Raw genomic sequence first — 24,589 nt, 5'->3', positions numbered from 1 at the left:
AAGGCCCTGCCAGTCCCCAAATTGTTCGAAGCAAATGGACAGCATACGGTTTCAACATTTTCTTGATATGTTGAAATCTCTTTTCCTTGGTGCCATCAAACATCCTTCCGAGGAAAACCACCATATTGCAAAAAAAACACACTTTTCTTCTTGTTAACCTTAAGTCGTGCGGTGCTAAGGGCCTCAACTACTTTACACAAATATTCCTCGTGATTTTCCCTTGTACCGGAGAAGACAATGATATCATCCACATATACATTGCAAAATTTTCCAATGAATTTGCTCTGCGTTTCATTCATCATTTTCTGGACCCACGACCCAGAATTCTTCCAGCCAACTTGTAACCAAATACACTCGTAGATGTCGAATCGTGCGAAAAATGCTGTTAACTACTTAGTCTCTTCTTTCAGCGGTACTTGCCAGTACCCTTTATAACTCTATACGGGAAAGCCATTCGCATCCTGCAGTCTCGTCACTGATGTCATCTATCCTAGGCATCGGATGTGGAAAAAGATCGGTCGCGTTGTTTGTCATTCAACAATGAGTGCACAGTCGGAATGGTCCATCTACTTTGGTACAATGGTAATATGGGAAGCAAGACAGGATGTCGATGGCCTAATGATCCCTGCTTCTAACATGCCTTGAAGTTCTTGTCTTAGCCATACTTTCTTTTCATGGCTGATACTATACGTCCTTTTTCTCACGACGGTGCGGTCGCGCAGCAACAACGGCACCTCAATTGTGGTTGTGGCTTCGGGATATGACCCAATGCAGTTTATTACGGAGAATTTCAGCGGCACGTCTTCTGCGCATGATGGCTTTCGTTCGTCGCGTTTTTCCATTAAGCACATAGCTTGCTCAGGTTTTTTAGTAGTCACACCGTCATTCAATAGTATCTTTATCTTCAGAGTCCTCATGTCAGGCCGTGAAAAAGAAAGGCGAAGTACACCGCTGACGCAACGAGCGCTTCCACCTTGAACTTCTGAACTTTAAACTCAAGAGCTGCCGTTGTCCATTTACGGTAATCCCGAGATGAACCATCGCAGCTACGCACAAGAATAGGCTTTCAGAATATGATGCTGGTTGACTTCACTATTTGTTTGATTGATTAGTTACACAGAAGCACCAATAACAACCAATGCTGAAATGGTTCCGTTGTTTAAAGCATCAGCACTGTCAGAAAGCCTGATTAAAAAAGCAACTGCGTTTCTTCAGCATATTTCTGTTATTCTGTAGTGCCTGGACGTTTGGAGGTATGGCTGCTTGTAAAGCACCGAGCCTCGCGTGGTTTTGTCGCGCTGTCGAGTTGTGAATTTTGTCCGTTTTGATGGTATATTAAAATCTCTCGTCATGACGTATCCCAGTTACTGAAGCAGTTCGTCCATTGTGCGTGGAGACTTAGCTAGAACTTGTTTCTGGCACTCCCTTCTCATACCGTATATCATGCGGGCGATACGTGACGATTCTGGAAGTTTCGCCTCGGCTGTAGAAATTAAAAGCCACTTTTCCAACACATACTGTCTGATGTTTATTCCTTTATGTCTGTAGAATATGGTGCTATTCCAAAGTTCGACGGGATTCTTTTTGAATGCTCTTTTGAAACTCTGCTTCCCCTCATTCCATGGCTCATGCAATTGTTAACTTAGCCGAAGATTGTAACATTTCCGTGCGTTGTCACACAGAAATGCCCTCATGTATGCAATCCGCGTCACTGAACAATTGGTTCGCGGAGCAAGCATACTCATAAAAACGAAGCACGTATGTACACCGAACCAATAGCCATCAAATATTCTGGTTTCAGGAAAGGCTGTTCTCTCTTGTTTCCAGATCTTGACAGCATAACAAGATCTACCAGCTGCTGCTGTTGCTTCACCTGGAATTTCATAAGGTCGAGCAGTCCCTTGAGAAGAGTTATACCACTGTCTCGCGGCGTTACAGCTAGCTGTGTTTCATCAGTTAAGATGGGTCCTTTAAAGCAAGCTTCAGACTCGTCTTCTTTATTGGAGGCAGGAACGGAAAATTTGGTGACGGAGTCGTCAGCCGTAAACACGCAGGCACATGGAATGCTTTATGGAACATCAGGCGTGGTGACATCCTCCAGTGGCCCGGCATGTATTCGTCACCTGCTGTGTAGATTTCTTGGTGGTTCGTCGTTTGTTGAACGCGACGTTAATCTTGTTCTCCACAGCTAAGTGTTTACGACTGCGCCAATGTAAAGATTTCACTAGGGTTTTCCCGTTAGAAACTATTTATCGCTGCATTGCTCCGGCTGACCTGGTCGTCTTATTATCTTCTTCATTGCCCCACTAGTGATCTTGACCGCCGCATTTTCTGTCGTATCAGTAAAATATGCGCACTTATACTTCGATGCACCTTTATCAGAGGGGTTATGCTTTATAAAGTTGGTTCTGCGAAAGCACGAGCACCAGCTCCCTTCGATGGTAACCCATGCCTACGCGACTCATTGCTCACTTGTCAAAGAGAATTGCGCAGTGTCTGTTTGATTTGAGTATGGTATAGAATAAAGGTTAGGGCAGAACGTACACAAAGACAAGATATCGTTCATTAAAAGATTCCGACAAAGAAAAGTTATGCGGCCGAAAGCTGAACAGTTTACAGTCATCGATTACTATTACGAATAGGAAAATTATCGCACGTTGCCTGAATTTTTCTTTTTTTTAATGTTGAGGTAGAATCTCGTGTTTCTGCCATTGGTAATTGTAATGGAAATGAATTCTCAACATTTTTTTGTGACCTTGTTTCTTTTTTCATCTGCGGTTGTTCGCCTGACGTAGCTGAAGCCTTCTCAAGTTTTTTACCTGACAAAATGCACGACGGCAGGAAGCAGTGCGCCATTATTGCTCCCGTATATAGTGACGCACGCATTGGGGTGTTTAGTCAAGTGTTTAGGTATCTCGCGCCGTTCTCGCATGAGTCATCGAACAGGTGCCGAAACAGCTTAACAACCGCAGTTCTATGCCTTAGCCAAGGGAGCATTTGATGTCGTGGTAGAAGGGCAATGAGTGTGCGTTGCGTGCTGTCAATTGCTAATATCAGATTTCAGATCAGATCCCAATTTCTTCCCCAACTCTTGGAAAACAAACTAACGCTAGATGCATCAACATGTTTGTCACCCTTGACTAGAAAGCCCACCCGACACCAGAATGAAAATGCTCTAAGGCCACATTTTGGTCACACGCGCCTATTTAAGTTTTCTTATGCCCCGAGAACCATTAGTCAATGAAACTGACTTATGAAAGCAAGTGTTCAAACTGTGAAGAAACCTTTCTGAGCCTGTATTATTGTAGCTTTTTTTCGTTGCTGTTTCATTTGTATTTGTAACGACCACCTTGCTTTGACCATGAGTCCGCAGTATTGTGTAAATAAATAAAGTGAATAAAAATGAAACAATAAAAAAATCTGTTCCCACGGCGAATAGAACCATAGATTGCAACGTGAGAGGCAGAGACATTACCTCCATCTGACCGCCTATACTACTTTGCTATTGCAGCTATCGTATAAACCGCCACCTCAAAACTGTGAAGAAATTTGTCGTATTATTTTGCCGGATTTCAGCGTTTTGAAGGCTCATTCTTGTGTGCTTTATCGAAATTCTTCTTAAACCTCTGGTCCAATAATGCATTTAGCACCTAGCACTCCCTTTAAACTCCTCCTCTGTTAGGATTGCTAGCCCTCCTCCGTGTTAGCGCAGATTCACGCTGCTATGCCACCTACTCCTCCCGTGTGTTTGTGCAGCTTCCTGCTTTTACATGTAATAAGGGGAAGGCATGCGTGTATGATAAGCAGTTCCGTACGTATCTTAAAGGGCCCCTGAACCACCTAGAAGAAAAAAATTGGTTGTGGTGTTGCTGATGTGCCCGAGTATCGAACGAATACGAAGCCACGATAATTTTTTCTTAATGGTGCCGTAAAGCCGGAGTTACACGCGCTCAGTGATCGAAGCGCAGCCCTCGCTCGTTTTGCTCATTCCTTCGCTACGCTCCGTTGGCTGGACTCTCCTTCTCGGCGTCTGATCCTGCAAATGTCACGTGATATACGCCCACGGCAACGCGCTTTTCTAAACGTGGTCTACCTCCTGTTACCGCGATTCCACCTTTCTCGGCCACCTGCTGCTGCTACCGAGTCAGTCCGTGCTCGTTCGAAGCCTGTCGCTATGTAAAAAAAGTTATGGGGTTTTACGTGCCAAAACCGCTTTCCGATTATGAGGCACCCCGTAGTGGACGACTCCGGAAATATCGACCACCTGGGGTTCATCAACGTGCACCTAAATCTAAGTACACGGGAGTTTTCGCATTTCGCTCCTATCGAAATACGGCCACCGCGGCCGGGATTTGATCCCGCGACCTCGTGCTCAGCAGCCTAACACCACAGCCAGTGATCAACCGCGGCGGTTGTCACTATGTACCATGCCTTGGGCGCGCCCATCTTGCACGCCAGGCATTGCGCAGGGCGTCATCACGATACGGCCGGTGTCATGTCGTTTCCTTTTCGCAGTCACGCTCTTGCAGCCAAGAACTGCACAGGGATGCCTTCAGGCTGTCGCAAACACCGTCGGACCCTGTTCGCGCAGCTAACCAGACTGCTAAGTATGAGCGTATTCAAACACGAGCGATTTGGCACTTCCGTTGCGAGATGTCGTTACCGATTCGCATGCGCGCACAAGCGAGCTACACCACGAGGATGAGATACGGTCTGGACGTGGCAGGTTTTGTTCGACCAACTGATACCATCTGCTCCTGATGACACCCCTAGGTGAACCCTGGTGATTTTACGACTGGTGTTTCTGATACCAGAAATACCCGGAGAGGAGCACGAGATTGTTTTTTATGGTTGTGGCTCGCCCGCTGTGCATAGCGTTGCTGCGTTTGGCATCGTTTATCGCGATGGCATTCTTAGTCCGAAGGGCGCGTTTTATTGAAATGTTAAAAAAATGTAGGAGCTGGTTTACCGGCTCTTTATCACACTATTCTGAAGGTAGTGCGAAGCTTCGCCGATTGCGGTGGCGAAAGTGCGTTCTCCTAGTTTATGCATGCGACATTTCGGTATATCTTAAACGTGACACACAGGCTTGTTGGCGCGTACGTCAAAAGTAGCTTTAGAACATTCTTATGTTTTTTACTTATATTCTTTGGATGTCAAGTCACTGCAGCAAAATAAAAACTGAGAGGGCATGACAAAGCGTCATGAGAAAAGATTCACTTGATGGTGTTTTTGAAATGTCGAAGGCAAATCAGTCAAAACTTGAAGTTATTGGCGTCGCGGTTTATCATGACCTATACCGCACTCGCGGCATTTTCTCGCGAAGGAACGCGGCTTGAACTTATAGGAGGATATGAGTTGACGAGTCCTTATTTTTACTCCGTACAATACGTAGCATTGAAATAAAAAAAAGATATGTGTTTAACGAAGTGTGCACAGGAACTACTAAAATTATGGGTAGCGTCTATTGGAGTTCCGCAGTCAGGAAGTCCTGAGAAAGGTGCTCCGAAGAGGACCGCCACTCTTTATTTCATAGTGAACAAGTGCCGAAAAAAACGTTTCGAGATTGTTCTCGAGAAAACTTGCAACGTTGTGGTCTGCGGAGAGCAGCATACGTGTATTGCTTCTTTTTTTTAACAAGTTGTCCGTTGCGTATTTAGGAGTTATCCAAATAACTTCACCGACGTATGAACTGTTGATATGTTTCTAGCACTTCCCTCTACTTGCCATAGCTAATCAAGACGCTAGCTTTCGCCCTTCGCAAAGAAGTACAAGGGTATCTGCATTTTGTTGGGTTTGTTTGTGCTGCACCCGGGCACACAACACTTACGTGCCCAACAGCTCTTCTCGTTTTACAGAGCACTAGCACAGTCGCGCCGTAGCTCAAATGCGGACAGCGCACAGGCACAACAAGAATGATCACCAAGAGACGTGTTCCTCCGCGCCGGTGCCTCGTCGCCTAATTCCAAACTGCGATAAGCACCGCGCCTGAACGCTCGGGAACGAGCAGGGTTTCCGTTAAATCTAAGAGATGTTGACATTAGCCATAGCAACTTTGTTAGACACAGTTCAGCTTCTTAGTTTCCCTCTAAAGATGGCCGAAGTCGTACTCACTCGAACTAGGCGCGTTGCAATGGCATCTTCACACCTGGCCTCTCTCGTTTCCCTTCTCCTTTCTCTGAAGGATTCATTCCGGCGGTGCTGTTTCATTGTGCTACTTCTGAGGTTGTGTTCTTCGTGTTGTGCGATACGTGGCAGTTTCTGCGGGCAAAAGTTTCTCGCACAAGTGTTTCTGCATGTCATAACAGCAGAAAGTTTCCTGTGTTGTCCTGCTTAGCATTCGATGGAACCTGTAGCCTGGGGTTATCATTTTCTTTCCTACATCGCGTCGGAGAACTTTAGAAATAGCGTGCATACTATGGCCAAAGGAAACACGCCTCACAGATAAAATCGCATTGTGCGAATGCCACCTATAGAATGTCTATTCTGAAGTAATACTCGCACGCTATTCATCATATTGACATATGGCCATACAGGCAGATGCTTAAATGAGCGATTGAAAGATCATTTTTACATTGTTTTTACCGCAGTACAAGGTCATCTTGGCTTTCACTGCAGCGACTGCCATTGTGAGCCTGAATTTCAAAACTGTCTGATCATTTCCAAACACCGATAAGAGCTTATACATGAAATCAAACATTCTGATAACGTAAAGTGTCTACGTGAACTTTGCAGCAGTATCCCGTCTATTGTCCTCACAAAAACCAAAATCAACTATCTGGTGGTGATGCAATAGTGGTTCCCGTGTGACATAAGGCCAAATTTCTTTTTTGATTACTTTTGCTCATGTACGTAGTTCTGGCGATTGCGCAAATAAATATCAGTTGAAGTCAGCGCCTCTGTTGTGTTCTTCCTTCAGTTCTCTTCTTTTGCGCTTTTACATAAGTATTAATTACATAAGTAGTTTCATTACCAGAAAATACGAGGCAGGAGGTATTACAGTTGGTATTCAGAGACGTCGATTGGGAAGAATTGGGCATAAAAGTAAGGAGAATACCTTAGTAACTTGCGATTCGCTGATGATATTGCGTTGCTTAGTAACTCAGGGGGCCAATTACAATACATGCTCACTGACCTGGAGAGGCAAAGCAGAAGAGTGGGTCTCAAAATTAATCTGAAGAAAACTAAAGTAATGTTTAATAGTCTCGGAAGAGAACAGCAATTTAAAATAGGTAGCCAGACACTGCAAGTGGTAACGGAATACGTCTAGTTAGGGCGGGTGGTGACGGCGGATCCGGATCATGAGACGGAAATAATTAGAAGAATAAGAATGGGCTGGGTTGTGTTTGGCAGGCATTCTCAGATCATGAACAGCAGGTTGCCAATATCCCTCTAAAGAAAAGCGTACAATAGCTGTGTTTTACCAGTACTCACCTACGGGACGGAAACGTTGAGGCTTACGAAAAGGGTTCTACTCAAATTGAGGACCACGCAGCAAGCGATGGAAAGAAGAATGATGGGTGTAACGTTAAGGCATAAGAAAAGAGAAGATTGGGTGAGGGAACAAACGCGAGGTAATGACATTTTAGTTGAAATCAAGAAAAAGAAATGGGCATGGGCAGGACATGTAATGAGGAGGGAAGATAACCGATAGTCATTAAGGGTTACGGGTTGGATTCCAAGGGAAGGGAAGCGTGGCAGGGGGCGGCAGAAAGTTAGGGGGGCGGATGAGATTAACAAGTTTGCAAGGACTACATGGCCACAATTAGTACGTCACCGGGGTTGTTTTGGAAGAATGGGAGAGGCCTTTGCCCTGCAGTGGACGTAACCAGGCTGGCGATCATGATAACGAGGCAAAATGCAGACACCTCACTCTGCCTCGCCACCAAAGACAACACATATCACTGCAGACAGTTTATATTATATCGTATGATTCAGATATGACTGTATGGCTACCGTAAATTGTAGTGGAAACATTGTAAAAGAAATTACAAGCAGTCTACAGGGAACGAGTCCAAACAATAACATGGAAAACTACAAAATACTTGGAGGAGAAAGCGAGCATATCGAAATAAAAATTTTAAACGCACCTTGAGGTATTTACTATTTCAATCTCCCAGGAAAGGCATCTAACCGGCCTGTTAACAAGAACAACTTAAATTTTAATATTATATCGACTATGGTTGAGTAAGTGTTTATATTATCAGATATCTGGTAATTACCTGGCTGCCACCTATTAGGTCGACTATATTTCTAACTTATCCGTCAGCTCCTAATGCACATACAGGGTGTCAACGGTGAAATGATGCAAGTTAGGCGGTGGCATTTAATTTATAACCGCGTCTATAACATTTGCAAGTTTTCCGAAGTTCACAATGTAGCACAGTGTGTGCTCTAATGTAGAGAGGCCTAAAATAAATTGTATCTCTTTCTGCGTCAGCAGTCTGTCATCCTTGTTTGTGGCGCCCCAAGCTAGAATGTAATAGAGAAACAAAGAGAAGAACATTGCGAAATATAACTGATGTTCGCACCAGTATGGCAGAATGTATCATATTAGTTTAGCGTTCCCAGCGCCTGATAATTCTGAACACAAACGTAATATATGAATGTGAATGAATCGGGTTACGACACCGATGTCATGCCTTCGTGATCGTGCAATCGTGTGTCATTTCAGCTTCGTCCTTTGACTCTCGTGATGGCGTTGTCGCCACGCATTTGTCGTCAAACAGGCTTCAGGATGCAGTATTCGTCAGCCAATATTCATCATGCACGCGTTGTCATAACATTTTCATGCCATAATTGCCATGCCATTGTCCTTCTTGCATCGTCATCTTACAGTCGCCGTCACGCATTTCTTGTAACTGTCACCTTGGTGCCACCGCGGTCGTGCTATCACCGTCCATCTAACTTAGAGATGTGTATCTGCTCATGCCGTTCTCGTCAGACATCGTCGTCGCAAAGCAGTCGTTTAGTACTACCGTCACGCCGTCGTTGGAAAGCTGCTTTCGTCGTCAAAACGACTTGCCTCATTTATTGAGTATTTCATTCTTTGTCATTTTATCCTAAACACATTGTTATCATTCAGTTGTGGTTATGTAGCTGTTGTAATGTTCTCGTTGCCTTTGGGTGATCCTCAGATACTCCCTATAAAGCGTACGTTGTCATACCATCGTGATGACGTCGCAGTCGTGGTATTGTCATTTCAGCTTCGTCATCCGGTTGTCATCACAACGGTTTTGGGAAGCCCTCGTCGTATCTTGCTAATGTCGTCGTCATCAAGGTGTCCTCGTTTTACTTCTGTCATCATTTGTAATTTGTCATCTTATAGCCCTGAAACCGTGGTCGTCATACAAACGTCACGAGGGAAAGGCATGGTTCTGAAGCTTTGAGAGGCGGGCCACAAAGGGCCACGTACCCCTTGCTGTGTCGGCTATGTACGAATGTAATTAAATAGTAAAACAGGGGGTTGTTCTCAGCAGAGAAGGTTATTTTCACCCGTTGGTCAACATGCTTTGTGGTAACATAAAATTATCGTGTGTCCGTGCTTAAGCTTCAGTATTAGTCTGACTTGTGTACTGCATACCGGCATCGTTCTTTATTGAATGTCTTGAACATCCTGTTTGTTGCCGTGGAGGTTTTATTCCTGGACAGAAATTTCAATTGCATTATTTTCATATCGATTTGTATCTTCCGTCTAATGAACTTCGTTTTGCGATCCAACAGCTGAATGCAGCCGCGAACCAAGTATTAACTCTAAACCCACGTAAGTAGGCAAAGTAGGCTTCGTTTTGAATGTATCCGCCAAGATAGCAACCGACCCAACAGCAACCTAGCAGCCAGTCTGCTACACGAAATCACGAAAATCACGATGCAATATTGTGTTAAAGGCCTGAGGAGAGAATATTAGGCGAAATAACCAATTTGCCAGAGTACTTGGGCAAAGCGAACCAATGGCTCGGTAACCCGTCAGTGTAGCGTCGAGAAAGCGCAGTGGAGTTCTGTTTTCATTGTGCGAAGTATAATGAAGCCGATTCACGCCGGTTGGAGCCCTCAATAAGAGAGTGTTAGCGATCGCTCTGCTTGACAACATAAAGCAGCCTTAAGTGTTCACCGCAACAGTGATGTCGGGTGCGGACACTCTTTTTAGATATGTGTTCTCAATAACCGCTTTTGCCCAACAACTGCACTAATAATAATTTTCTCGTATTTATTTCAATTATAACCTCAGCTGCACAACATCATGAAGTATCTGCTATTTGCGATGAGGTTCAGTTCATTTGCTCATGATAATTTAGCTTGACTTTAAGATATCCTGTGTCGGAGTTCTGATTCATGATGCTACCTAAGACGAAGAAACGCGCATATTGCTTCAATGAAGTTTGAAAGAACAAAGCGCGATGAGTATGGAAGACTCTCCCAGTCGGCAGCTGCGCGAGCAAGCAATAATGTCATAGAAAGTTATATTGGAACATTGAGGACCGATTAGAGTAAGGTAACGACTCGCGGTTGGTTTGCTAATCTGCCAGTAAGGGGAAAGTGTTCGCTATTGGTGGTCTCGGTGTGCTGAATGGAAAGCTATATAAACAGTGTTCAATGAATCAACGAGAGAGCTTTATAGCAAATCGATTTAGGAGCGTTTGCTCTCTATTTGCGGTGCGAGTTATTATCTTGTGTGGGTTACTGTAATTGTGGCCGAGTAAGAACTTTTAAACTGCAGTAGTGATTGAGCAGTTCTTGAGTAAGTTTTTTTATCCGTCGTGTTTGATTGTTACAAAATGCCATAGTGGTTTTTTCACACGTCATGATGACAACATTGGTCACTTTTGAAGTAATGCTAGTCAAATATTCTCTGGTACACCACCATTCGTCATGTTACAACAATGAGTGTCGATGCTTATGTGATTAGGACACGGTAGATGTAGCAACTAACCGAATTTCTCAAGGGACGTTTATATAGGGTTTCCCAGCAAATTTTATCTAGAGTTTAAAAATATGCCTGTGCGCTCGAAGAAGACATGACCAAATGCACGACGCTGAATATTTTATGTAGTAACACTATCATTTGCATTTTTGCTTGAGTCCATATTTAGCCAAGATTAATTAACCACATTTTGAAGAACAAAGTTGGGCAAAAGTTCCAATTAGTAAGTTGTAGAATGGTTTGCAAAACATCCGCTTAGACAGTCGAGGTTTTGACGGAAGCCCGTCTGGTCGGCAGGCATCATGAAGAAGGGTAAAAAAGAAGGACACCGACCACTGAAATAATGCAAGAAAAGACGTTTCGGCTGCCTTGACGGAAGCTTTGTTCACCATGAACACGAAATCACGTGAACCAGGCTCCCGTCAGGGGAGCCGAAACGTCATTTCTTGTATTCATTCAGTGGTCGGTGTCCTTCTTTTTTAAACTTCTTCATCCACTTAGACAGTTTCTAACTTTCTATGTATTAGGTGGTATTGTTTTCCCGCTTACTGCAGCGTCAATGCAAAGTTGCAGGCCCGCTTGCCCGTTCGCGCCCGTTTTACAGTGCTCCCAGACGTTTCGATCACCAACGGACACATAATGTAGGCGGTTTTTATTTATTTATTTATTTATTTATTTATTATTTATTTATTTATTTATTTATTTATAATACCCTCTGGGCCAAAGGCATTACAGAGGGGAGTGGGCGAGATAGTTTCAAAGGCAATAAATACAATACAGTGAATTTCGTTAGAACATAATTTCAGCATTCTCCAAAGTAAACAAAGGTTGTTAGTGCATCACGGCATCATTGATTATCTTCAATGGCTACAATATCGGGAGGGAGGCGGTTCCATTCGACAGAGGTCTGGGGAAGGTAGGACTCAAATCACGCTTTAGTTTTGCACTTTTCGATGCTGACGTTGTGCCGATGGTCAATGTGATGGGAGATGTATTCCGGTGGTGAAATAAAACCGTCATGTAGCGTGACGTGATGATATACCTTGTGGAATAGAGTGAGGCGACTGATTTTGCGGGGAGATATTAAAGATGGGAGCGAAAGGTTAGTTTTCATGGCTGCGATACTTGCAGTACGGTTCTAATTTGAAAAGATGAAATGAACGGAGTTATATTGTATAAGTTCAAGATAAGATAAAAGATTTACATGCCCAGGGTCCCATATAGATGACGTGTATTCAAGTTTAGGTGGTATTAGTGATTTATAAAGTAGGAGATTTAAGGACGAAGGAGCAGCAGAGAAGTTGCGACGTAAATACCCTAACATGCGATTGGCGTTGATGGTAACGTATTCAGTATGGGCATTCCATGGTAAGTTTCATGATATATGTACGCCTAGATATATATATGATGGGACGGAATCAAGAGGAATGCCGTTAAGACAATAAGAAGGGGGAGTGTTAGAGCAGCGAGAAACACGCATGAACTTACATTTGTTAATATATAATTCCATTTTCCAAGTTTTGCACCAGTTATAGACCAAATTAAGATCGGTCTGGCGAGTATTTATATCGTGTAGGTTACGTATTTTACGGAAAATTACACTCGTCAGCAAAAAGGCGGCTGGCAGAAGATAGGGCGGACGGAAGGTCATTAATATAAATTAAAAATAGAAGGGGTCCGAGGACGGATCCTTGTGGTACAACAGATAGCACGTTAGTAAACAGCGAAGTTGTCCCATTAGTGAAAACAAACCGCCAGCTGTTGAGAAGGAAAGATTGAATCCATCTAAAGACATGTGGATCAAGATTAAGATGACTTAATTTATAAAGCAACAATTGATGGCAGACTTTCTCAAAAGCTGTCGCAAAATCTAAAAAGATGCAATCGGCGCAAGATGACTGGTCAAGAATGCAATGCAATTTGTCATGGAATGAGAGTAACTGCGTTTCGCAGGAGTATGTTTGACGGAAACCATGTTGCGCAGAAGAAAAAAAAAAGAGTTATCATCAAGAAAGGTGGCGATGTCTTTAAAAATTATATGTTCTTGTAATTTGCAGCATGTGCTAGTAAGTGAAATGGGACGATAATTTTGAGGCAAGTGCTTATTACCGGATTTGTGACGTGGGACCAGCTTCCCGATTTTCCAGTCGTTAGGGAGGCTTGATGAATCGAGCGACTGCTGGAACAGTTTTGTTGGTATAATTGAACTATTAGCGCAGGTACTTTTCAGGAATTTACCACTAATTTCATCACACCCCGGAGATGAACCGTGCTTTAAAGACTCGATTAATTTACCAATGCCAGGAGCATCAATAGTTATTGGTGACATAATGGAAAATCTGTGATGCGGCATGTCTGGAAGATCAACTGTCATGCTTGAGGAAAAGCTTTCAGTGAATGTTATATTCAGTGTGGTAGCACAAAGATAATTTAGGATTATGTTGCCGGAGGTATCTTGTAATGCAATTAAAAGGTCGTGTGCAGGGTGTTTAATGCGCCAGAACTTGTTAACATTTGTTTACAAAAATAGATGGTAAAGTAGAAGACAAGAAGTTGTTTTTTGCAAGTTTCAGGGTTCTTACGTATGTGTCGGAAGCAGTCTTGTATGTCGACCATCGCTCAATAGAAGACGAAAGTTTGGCAAGACGGAACAAACGTTTCGTTTTGTGAGATAGTCGCCTGATGTATGAATTGTACCAGGGTGCTTGAGGGTTAGAGGTGACGACGCGCTTAGGAATATGTTTGTCTGATAGTTGGTGTACCGTCGTTTTGAACAGTAGCCAATCTTCTTCGACAGAGCGGGTATTGAAATTAACAAGAAAATGATCAATAAATGCTGATATTTCATTATTAATAGCGGCAGAGTTAGCCCGTTTGTAATCTAGGATGGTTTTCTTTATTTTATGTTTTAAGACGTGGTGTATTAATGACGAACTTGAGCAGAAGATGATCACTCATACCTGGCAGATATGTTAGATCGGTAGCTAGCTCTTCATTTGTGGTTAGGATAAAATCTAGTGTATTTGCAGTACTTGTTACAGTCCTAGTGGCTTGCATTACCAACTGTGTTAGCGAAAACAGTGTACATAGATCTAAGAATTTTTTAGCTTGTGACAAGGGTGGCGATGAATAAGGTGGGTGAGCAGTCCACAAGATGCTTGTAAAGTTAGAGGCTACGAGTATGAAGAGAGGTGATGCGTAGGATAGCGCGAGCGGACCAAGTTTGTAGCATCATGGATTTGGTTAGTAAATGGGGACAAATAAGATGGAGGGCGGTAGCATACAGCAATAATTATTTTCAGATGATCGATGACTTCCAAAGCAAAAACTACCTCCAACTCGCTGCAGATTTGAATGCATGTAGAAGGAATATCTTTTGAAATTACTAGCAGAACACCACTGCCACGTCTTGACGTCCTATCGGAACGATATATCGAGTAACGATGAGCGTCTTGAAAGATTTCAAAATCAGACACGTGCGATGGGAGCCAGGTTTCTGTTAGTGCAATAATGGGAGGTGTACATGTTTCAATGGCGGACTATAAGTTAGTGTGTTTATTAAGAACGCTGCGGACGTTGGGGTATAAAGGACAGACACTGGAGAAAACTACGACACAACATGCGAAGCAGACTGGGTATGTAATCCACTGGCTTCGCCATGTGTGACAATTCCATTGGCAGTGTCAGCGGTCACTGTCGCCTGCACACCATGTTCGCCACGTGTCACGATCTCGTAGACAGTGCCGGTGATTGCGTTATGCATAAAGCATCTGTAATTGAAGCAAGCCTTGTTGTATCGCAGTTTAAAAGAGCGAGGGCCAGCGTGGGTGCTACCGAATTCAAACAGTTTTTTCGAGCCAATCTTCACTGATAGTAATGATACTGATTTCAATTCATTACGCAAGGAGAGTATATTTTCTTTCATTTTTGATTCGGTGAATTTGGCTATGACAGGACGACACTTATAATGTGAAAAAATGCCCAGGCGGTGTGCACGCTGGAGTCGACGACCTCAGTGAATGCTTCCAATGGCTTAGATTCGGTATCTGTCCAGGACTCCTTAGTATCGGATATACCCCGAAAGATTGAGTTCTCACGGCGTGATCTATGTTCACCTTCGTCAAGACGAGACTGCAGAGATTCATTTCGATTACGTCGCTCATCCATCGATTTCTTTAAGCATGGCAGTTCTTGACTAATGCTGTCAAATTTCGTGGCCTTCTCCTCGAGTTCATCAAGCCTCTTGTGCATGTAAGCTAACTTTGATTCGATGTTATTTTGACTATTCTTAATTGTTTATATTTTCGCAGTTAGCTCAGCCTGACCTTTCGAGGTTTGCAGCGTACGACAGTATAGCTCTTTCAGGAGCTGCAACATAACCTTCATTCATGAGATGGATCGTCTGGTAGGCTATCTACATCTTGGAGGGCCTCGGAGCGAGTTGTAAGACTCGGGTTCGACTCAATGTCCACCGAGCGCAATAGCAAGAGAATCATCAAAAAATAATCACAAGTAATATCACAGAGAACCCGTGGGCACGGGAACAGTAACAAATAGCGATCGTCGCTCCTTTTCGCGTGCAAAGAATAGTGCGTACACACCTACACACCTGCACGGTGAAAAAGCGGAGTATTGTAGCCATGCCGTTGTCACAGCCCCCATGCCCACTGAACGGAAAGCAGGCGCGTCGGCTTCTTAATTTCGGCGCGGGTGGTGATGGCATTGTCGATGACGCTGGATGGCTGTGGACGAGCCACTCCGCGAGCGGATAACCACGGCCAGACGTGCAGAAGCTGTCGGTGTTGGAGGTTTCAGGAAATTCAGTAGCCAGGCCAAGCTCAATCGGCGAGCCACAGGGTGTAGCCGAGGATGACATCATGATGAGCGACAGCACAGCCTGCACGGTTGAAAAAACGGAGTATTGGAGCCATGCCGTCGTCACTGCTCGCATGCCCACTTTGCTGCCACTTAAAGAAATATGAAATGCGCTTAAGCTCCGTCTTTAAGAGGGGAACGCGATAGCATTTAAAAATCCATGACTGGTTCTCACACATCCCGGAAACTGCAGCCAATGCTACCGTAAAGTTTGTAGGGAACCGATGGCGACGAACGCTATGCATGAAGGCGAGCCTCCTGGTAAAAGCGCGGCCTCTTGCGTGGGCCTCGACGCGGCGAAGGCCAGTGCCATCTGGAGGCGTTGGGACGGAGCGACCGCGCCGTTTTATAGGCTTTGAGATTTGCGCGCACAAAGCTGGGAGGCCTTGGCCGCTCTATGCATGGTAGAAACGTTGGAAAGGGGTTTGTGTGTCTTTTTTAACATCGAAGCTGCGCGTGCTCTCGGAGAGGAGGCATCTGGGCTGGCTAACATCCGTAAATTGAAGAAAAAAGATAACGAATGATAATACAGCGCAGAAGAAAGCACGAGTGATTTCCCAGCGCGCCTCGCCTGCGGTGTGGGTAAGCGGACCCACGATCGCTGACATTGCTGCCGGCTGCGGGTGCTGTAGTCTGCCCGGTACAACGACGCAGATTCTGTGGCGGTTAAACACGGGGATGTGCGCGGCAGAAGCGCCGCGCTGTGCAAGAACCGGATTGTGCGTTGCAGAGGTAGATCACTGCAACCGTTGAAACTCCAAGAGAAATGGGAAGACCGCGCACTGTACACACGGCCGAACAACAAGCCGAGTACGAAGAGAGGCCTCGACAGCAGAGACGCGAGTATAACCAACGACAACACGGCCGCGCAAAAGATGAGAATGCAGCCACTCAACAGATGCGAGAGTCTAATCGTCCGCGTCGACTGCAAGCTGCCGATGCTAATCGCGTGCTGGAGGCCAACGGTAAGCGTCAAGACAGGTAATTGGAGTCTTGGGTCCAAGCGGCACAAGAAGGTTCGCTCGCTAATAGGCCGCCATATGAATAGCCTGGCCCGAAATATATTTTTTTTTAGTTTTTCCTTAACAGAATTATGTTTTCTTCTATATGCAACTTACAAACTGACACTATCTTTTCTGTAGGTTCTAAGTTGTGCTTTACAATGTTTCTGCGTATTTTAGCTTGAGCAATTCAATTACTCCAGTAACACCCTTGCGCCACAGCGAGAGCTTGTGTGGTGGAGTATCCGTGTTTCGAAATTCTTTTGCAGAAACAACGGGCGGCGCTTGACATCAACGGCGAAATTTTTTGGCGACATGGGGCTCTTAACGCTATCGCGTTAAAAGGCAATGGCGCGACCGTTACCTCAGCACAAGCGGTTGTTGGTATCAGTCGAACACACAATGCCTGCGTCGGTGCCCTTTCGAGTCAGCACACTATCATAAATGATATGTTCACTTGGACGTGGAAGATTTAGGAACACTGCAATCACGGCACGCGAGCAGGCGTGTCACGTGGTAATTTTTTTTGGTATTTCGCGTGCATCTGCACTAGGAGGAGCAGCAGTTTATTCGGACATTTTGCAAATCGTTCTAAAACATTGTAGTTAGAATTTTTCGCCTAGCGTGGTTGCTGCCGAAGTTGATTAATTATATTTAACTAATTATGCGATTAAGGGGAACAGAAAAATAGTATGTCTTACTACATACAATAATTAACAACAAGCGCTTGGTCGTGTCGTTGCACTGTGCATAGGTATATTTTTAATCTCTGGCTAAAGATAGCTGGGACACCCGGCATAACATATGTACTGTTGATTCTGAAGCCTTCGATGCTTCTACTTATGCGACGTACTCCTGTATTCTTCGGCTTTCCTATCACACTCACTTTCCAACGTCGCCGAAGAGCATGACGGAATGAGAATGACCGGAGAAACCCCGGGCTACATGAAGCGCCCTTTCACGGGGAACATCGCACGGCAGAACTACACGCGGCGCCACGACGCCGATTGTTCTCTGGCTTGGCTACGTGGAGCGAAAAAAAGGTATACGTGGCTGCGCGTCCACAGCCTCGCTATAAGTGTTGCCTGACTCGACCCAGACAATGATCCGTTATTTGAAGCAGTGACTTGTCAGTCGAGGTGGGAGGGTCACTTATTCGAGGAACCCTCTTGTTCGGATCGCCCTCCGGTCCCGGGCGGCAACTTCGTGCTGGTCGACCAGGTCCGGCTTAGAGATGGAAAAACTATTTCTTTCTAAACAAAAAAATGTTAAAAAGTTTCTTTTACTATTTTTGTTAACTGCTAAGCAATTAAAAAATGTTTCCTAGATGCGTCTGCAAACGATATCTACACGTTATACTGAGCGGTAAACATTTTCAGGGGCCTGGCATTGGGCCGTCTGACTACACTGCTGTGGCACGAATATGTGCTTGTACTACATTGTGCTGCAGTGCGCATGCGGTGTGTTGCTCCTGTTTTGCATGTAAGCCTGTAAGCGACTGCACGGCGGCGTTAACGGCAGCTAGTACAGCAGCCGAATAATAATAATAATATTTGGGGTTTTACGTGCCAAAACCACTTTCTGATTATGAGGCACGCCGTAGTGGAGGACTCCGGAAATTTTGACCACCTGGGGTTCTTTAACGTGCACCTAAATCTAAGCACACGGGTGTTTTCGCATTTCGCCCCCATCGAAATGCGGCCGCCGTGGCCGGGATTCGATCCCGCGACCTCGTGCTCAGCAGCCCAACACCATAGCCACTGAGCAACCACGGCGGGTACAGCAGCCGAAGAGGATAGCAGTATCGCAATTTGGCGCGAAACGGGCCTGCCAACGGGTCTCTTTCTTGATACCTCCAACCGTTCCGTGCGGCGTCTGGACCAAACAGATGTAAACAGCGTAGAAACCAGGCACCAGTCGGCTTCTAATTATAATCTCAGCTCCCCTTTTTTCCCTTAAGGCCACTCACAAGAGCGACGTACGCTCCACCGGCAGCCACAGAAAAAAAAAAAAACTGCGCTAGAGCTAGTATAACGCTGACGGTCGATGGTAATGAGAATAGCACTCTAGCAATATATAGCAACAGGCCAAATTCCTTAGGTCGCGTTCATTTAACCCATGCAGTTTTTACACTGTCTTATTCATTGACTTTGGTAGCTTCGGGTATATGGCACAAACCCCGATGTCTTCCCACTTTGCTACGGCTCTACCCTTCAAAGCGAGCCCATGATAATGGGGGCATGATGACGACTGTAATATGGCGACTCAGTGACAATGAAGTCGCGAAGAAATGATATTGTCGGAACGGCAAAGGCGCATGGGTTCAAGTTCAAGTTCAGTTTACTTCAAGATCAACAGCGACAGAGTGTGATGCTTCAGAGAGCGGACAAAAAGCATGGAGATGGGGCTTGACAGCGTTTACTTACCGTCTACTTGACCGCAGTGCAAATGAAGATTGCATACAAGAGTGTCAAATGGAAGAATACAAGAGGTAATATAGATAAATACTAAGAGTTAGACCAATCGCATGACAACAACGAGATGTCAATTCTTAAATTATGACGATGCAGTAACGCCAACATTGTAACAGCCAAGACTGGAGTATTATGGGATGACGACGTTGGGGTGACGACAACGCTATGAAAACCAGATTAACAAGGGGGAATGACCACGATGGAACTACCAAGAAATCATTGCGGCGACGGTACTACAAAGAACGCAAAATAGCGTATATGCGACGACGATGAAATGGTGACGATATGACAAATGCGGCGCAGTCACGATTGAATGACTACCGCATGACAACGGTAGAATACGAATAAGTAATGAAATCGGTGGTTAGGCAAACGTACCACGTGACGACTACACCCTGCCGACAATGGTATGGCAGTACTGAAGTGGTGAAACGACAGTGTGACTAGGCTGGCATGACGATAACGGTATTATGATGTCGTTACGATAGGAGCATGTCGAAATTATAATGACGACCATGGAACAATCGCAACGACATCTCAACGACGGTATGAAAACAAATGCATGAAGATGAAGTAGTGGCGGCGATGACAAGACAACGGCATTACGAATATGGGATGACAACGAGTATATGATGGCAATGACACGATGTCTGTATCACGCAAACTGTCCGAAGACGATGGCGCGACGCCGACTGCATGATGAGAGTTGAATCGCAAATTCGAGTGATCATGATAGTACGACCACGATCCTATGAAAAGAACCAGATAATAAAGCCGGAATGGCGGTGATTTCGTGACCACGTCGGCTTGACAACGACTGTACGACAAAGGACACACGATAACGTCTATGCGACAATGACGCAATGAACACGATCGCGTGACAGCGGGGGCATCATCATGATTGAATGAGGACAACATATTTGCGATAGAATGAAGAGTAAGACTTGATATCGCTGGATCCACCAATGTGGTATGGCGAAAACGGCATGAGGACAATAGAGTGACGTATATTAAAGAGATCGCAATGGCGAAGCGGTACCATGACGACGATGGTATGGCGAAAGCAGTATGACGACCGTGCATAGCCAGTTGGAGGATGATGGAACAACCGCGAAACTATACCACAGCAACGCATGCCATGTGGCGCAACCTATTAGGCAACTAGGACCACTCGGTCGAAGTAGAAGGCGTAACGACCAAGGCATGTTGAGGATTTCGTATACAAATCTGGAATGGCGACAATGAAACGACCACAAAGGCGTCATTACTACGACTGCATTCCTAGTGACCCAACTAGATGTAGAGCTTGGGCCATTGGTTTGGCGTAGGAGGATAAATAGATAGATAAACAGACTTCCGGAGAAGAAGCACCTTGTACATAGCGTAACTGTGCATCTGCGAATTTGTAGTTGTTGAACAGCCGTGCGGTTGCACTCAAGTCGGGTTCTTGTTGCTGCCTCTGGCTAGCGACGAAGAAAGCACTTCGTACATTACCGGCTGTTTGTTAAAGCTACTTCTAGGCCATCAAAAGGTGGCGGCGGTTCGGCTTAACTTTTGAGACGGCATCCTGGAGAAAGACATTCAACAAGAGCGGACGCACCCATAGAGCCTCGCGGCTGAATTGTACGGAAAAATTTCATTGTGCGGAATTCTTTTTTTTTGTACGGAATTTTTTTATTTAGTAGAAATGATTGCGAACAATCTTTGCAAGCCTCCATCGAATGTGTGCCGCGTGAAATATTTTAAAGGAGTCGTAAAACGCCTTGTTAGTGAAGAAATGTCTTTTTCGTCTAAGTAAATGCTCGTTCCGGGTTTTTGTGTTTTGATCCAACTTTGTGGCACCAGGTAAGCAGCAGTATTCCTCCTACGAATATCCACCGTACGGCATCTGCTGAAAACATTACAATCATGTGTCATTCTGGTGCTTAGGCCGTTTATAAATACTGCGTGTAGGGGCGAAGCGTGCCAAAGTCGTCAATAGGAGGCATTACAAACCGAAGTAATTGACCTTTACATACACATGGCCTAGAAAGCACGCGGTCTGTCTTAAACAATGTCATAAAAATATGAAATTATTTGATTGGCAAACATTCCCCATTCCCAGTTATGATTTCCAACAGTTTAAGAGCACAAACACAGGCGCGACAGCACGTGTATTTTCAGCCGACGCGATTGTAAGCTACATGCACAGAAGTGGCCACAACAGGCTCTCAGTCAGGCGATGCTTGGCGCTGGCAGAATTCCTTCTACTCGCACTAAGGACAAACGCATGGGGGTAAAGGCTATTTCCATTCATTCAGAAGACCTAATTTTCAAGTTCTTCATTTTGGTGCAGCTCGGCGTTATCTTTGGCGCGTTCTAATGGCGCAAGAAACACACTGTTGTTTTATCACTATTGGCCTATTATCCTATTTTTCGCGAGTGTGGATGCGGAAAGAAGGTATACGTTGTTGCGCTGCCACAGAAAGGATGACAAATATCTCCCACGGAGATTCATTGCATGCCAAACTTACTTTCTCACCACCACCAAGCTGCTTTTTCATAACTGCGTCACAACGCAAGGCGCAGGGAGCGTACCTCAAGAGCATGCCAAACAGTAAGTAACGAAATTACTATAATCCTGGGGGTAACAAAAGGAGTCACGAACTTGTCCCAGCCAGATTCAGTGCACGCGAAAATAACTGCGTCACACGGCCGAGCTGCTTTTCTCTATCTAGGTCGCAATGCCGGACGCAGCCACTGTGCATCAAGGGTACCGCCAAACATAATAACTTTAGTCACAGTAATGTTGCGGGTCAGAGAAAGCGAAAGAACTTGTACCAGAAATATTCAGTACACATAACTAACTGCGTCACAAAGTCGGCTGCAGCGAGTTTGCCTAAAAGCTACCGAATACAGGGGCTCTCAGAAAGCGTCACTAACATCTCACAGTACCAGTCATTAACTCAAAAATAACTACGCCAGGACGGCCGAGCTCCTTTTCGTTAACTGCGTCACAAGTCTTGGTTCTGCGCCGTAAAACCCGAATTTGATTCAAATGCGTCGCAGACTGTCAAACAAAACATCTCACTTTGTCAGTAGTACAGTGCGATATTCTATTAGTCCAACAGTCCAGTGGCGCCATGTCGAAATACAGAAGGAACGCTAGAATAAGTAGGCAACCCAGCAAACACACTACATCCAAAAGAGACCGGTCGGCGAGTAAGCGAATTTCACATGCGCAGCCGGCCTCGGTGCCTTCGGTGGCTTGACGGCCTCGTGAAGGATGCATATGGCTCATCTGACGTGCGCTTGCTGGTTGCTACGTAACGCAAGCAAAATAAGTCAATATGTATAAGTTCATTTATTATAGCTTTAGTGCGGAAAAAAATAAAACATTCTCTGAGTTCGTATCACAGTTTTTTCTGACACTCACGTCACCTAACGGATGCGATTAGCACTAGGCGTGACGCGTTTCCTGTTGCCAGTTTTTGCCAAGTATCGCCTCTTGTTAAATTTCTTCGTGACGGCAAACTCCAGGCAAGGAAATATGTTTGAAACCTCCTTGTCTCCAACCAATCTGCTTTGCCATTTCATATTGACATGTACTCTCGCTTACAGAAAAGCTTTTTTTTGGATCCCATTTCCGCGGACATAGGCAAACAATTTTTCATATCTGAGCAAATCACCGAACATAGTGCAATGTAGGGCCGGCCCGCGGCCTTAAGCAGGCGTTAAGCCATCCCAATATGTGGGCCGATCCCAAAAATATTGCAATATCAGGGCGATCCGCGGCGGAGGTGAAGCAGGCGTTAGCGCACTCACCATACGTGGGGCGACCCTGAAGATAGTACATACCGGGCCGACTCGCGGTGGATGTGCAGTTCGCCATCAGGGACCCACATTCATAGCTTCGCAGGCCATCGGTCGGGACAGATTGGAAGGGCACTGTTTTCTTTAAATGCGAAGCGTTTCTTGTCAAACTGTGCGTCTTTGACAGTATATGTCTTTTTGGTCGCGTACGTCATTTTATATGGTCGTTTTGTTCATTTTGCTATGTAACAAAATTCGCACAACACGACTAGAGTGTATGACGAACATAAATGACAGGCGATAACGTAAATGTCATGCCATTCCTGTCATCTACGTCATGAAACAGTTACCTACGTCATGCTGCTCTCATGGTCGTTTCATAGCTTTGTAGCCGATGAGCGATGTGGTCGTCATGTAGCACATGCACAGACAACAGCCGATTGTCCAGTGTTCACAATGCGATATATAATGTTTGTTTTTCTGACCTTTGTCATTTTTCAGGGCGACTGGCCACTGTGAACGTATTTGTCTCGTTCAGACCCTCCAGCTGGGTGCGCGAACGCACCTCATCTTTCCTCCCCCTCCCCTACCTCCCTCTATCTAATCTTTCTATTCCCGCTTTCCCGTCCCCGAGTGTAGAATAGCCAACCACACGTATTACTGGTTACCAACCCTGCCTTCTCTCTTTATTACCTCTTCCCTCCTCATGGTCGTTTAGTTAACTTGGTAGGCTCTCCACACACTGCTTAGCATAGCGTCAACCCCCGCCGGGCGCGGGATCTGCCGGCTTAATTTATTTGGTGTTTGCACTATGTTTACGCACGTTCGATGCGGGTTTCGGCGCCTTCGCGCTTTCAAGCAACGCAGAGAGTTATTTCCCCGCATCAGATTCTTTCCGAGTATTGGCAACAAGATCCAACCAGACAGTGAAAACGAAAAAACAAAAAAACAAAAAATAAACTGACCACTGCTGAGAACGCTAATAATGTATTAACGCTCACAACATGGCTGCGTTTTTAGACCTTTCGAAGAAAAAACAAACCCGCGACTAGCAGTTGGGTTCTGAACTATACATAGCTTTTTCATTTTGTAAGGGAAAGTTGTTCAGACATTTTTCAGATTTTGTTACTGCAAACCATTAAATAAACATCCAAAATACATCGTTGCTGTTGAACTATTTATTTTGTGGAGAAACATAAGAAACGCGGTATGACCTAAAACTACAATTTCCTGGAAACAGAAACTAAACTTTAGAAGGGGTTTTCTAGCTATAAAATGATAAATATATATAAGAAAAGCTCAGTTGGCATATGCAACTTGCACTTCCACGCAATCATCAATTTATCATCAAATTTATATCAATTTTTTTTCACATTCGTTGTTTATCACTTCAAAATGAAGACACGGTCTGTGACTGTTTTATAATATGTAACCCTGTAATGCGCAATGCATCTGCAATTCTGAGTTATTTTGGTACCTGGAAATTTTGATTTAAGCAACAATTACCAAGCTCATAGGTTCGAGTA

The 24,589-nt window shown here is 44.8% G+C and overlaps 1 pseudogene; it reads right to left on the bottom strand.

The window, feature by feature from the left end:
* LOC142586141 (uncharacterized) overlaps positions 1-24,589 on the bottom strand; it is a 127,066-nt pseudogene that overhangs the window by 23,764 nt on the left and 78,713 nt on the right.

Source organism: Dermacentor variabilis, chromosome 6, assembly GCF_050947875.1.
Source record: "Dermacentor variabilis isolate Ectoservices chromosome 6, ASM5094787v1, whole genome shotgun sequence".
Taxonomy (NCBI): Eukaryota; Metazoa; Arthropoda; class Arachnida; order Ixodida; family Ixodidae; genus Dermacentor; species Dermacentor variabilis.
The sequence above is the reverse complement of the archived record's forward strand: the minus strand, read 5'-3'. Positions and strand labels throughout refer to the sequence as shown.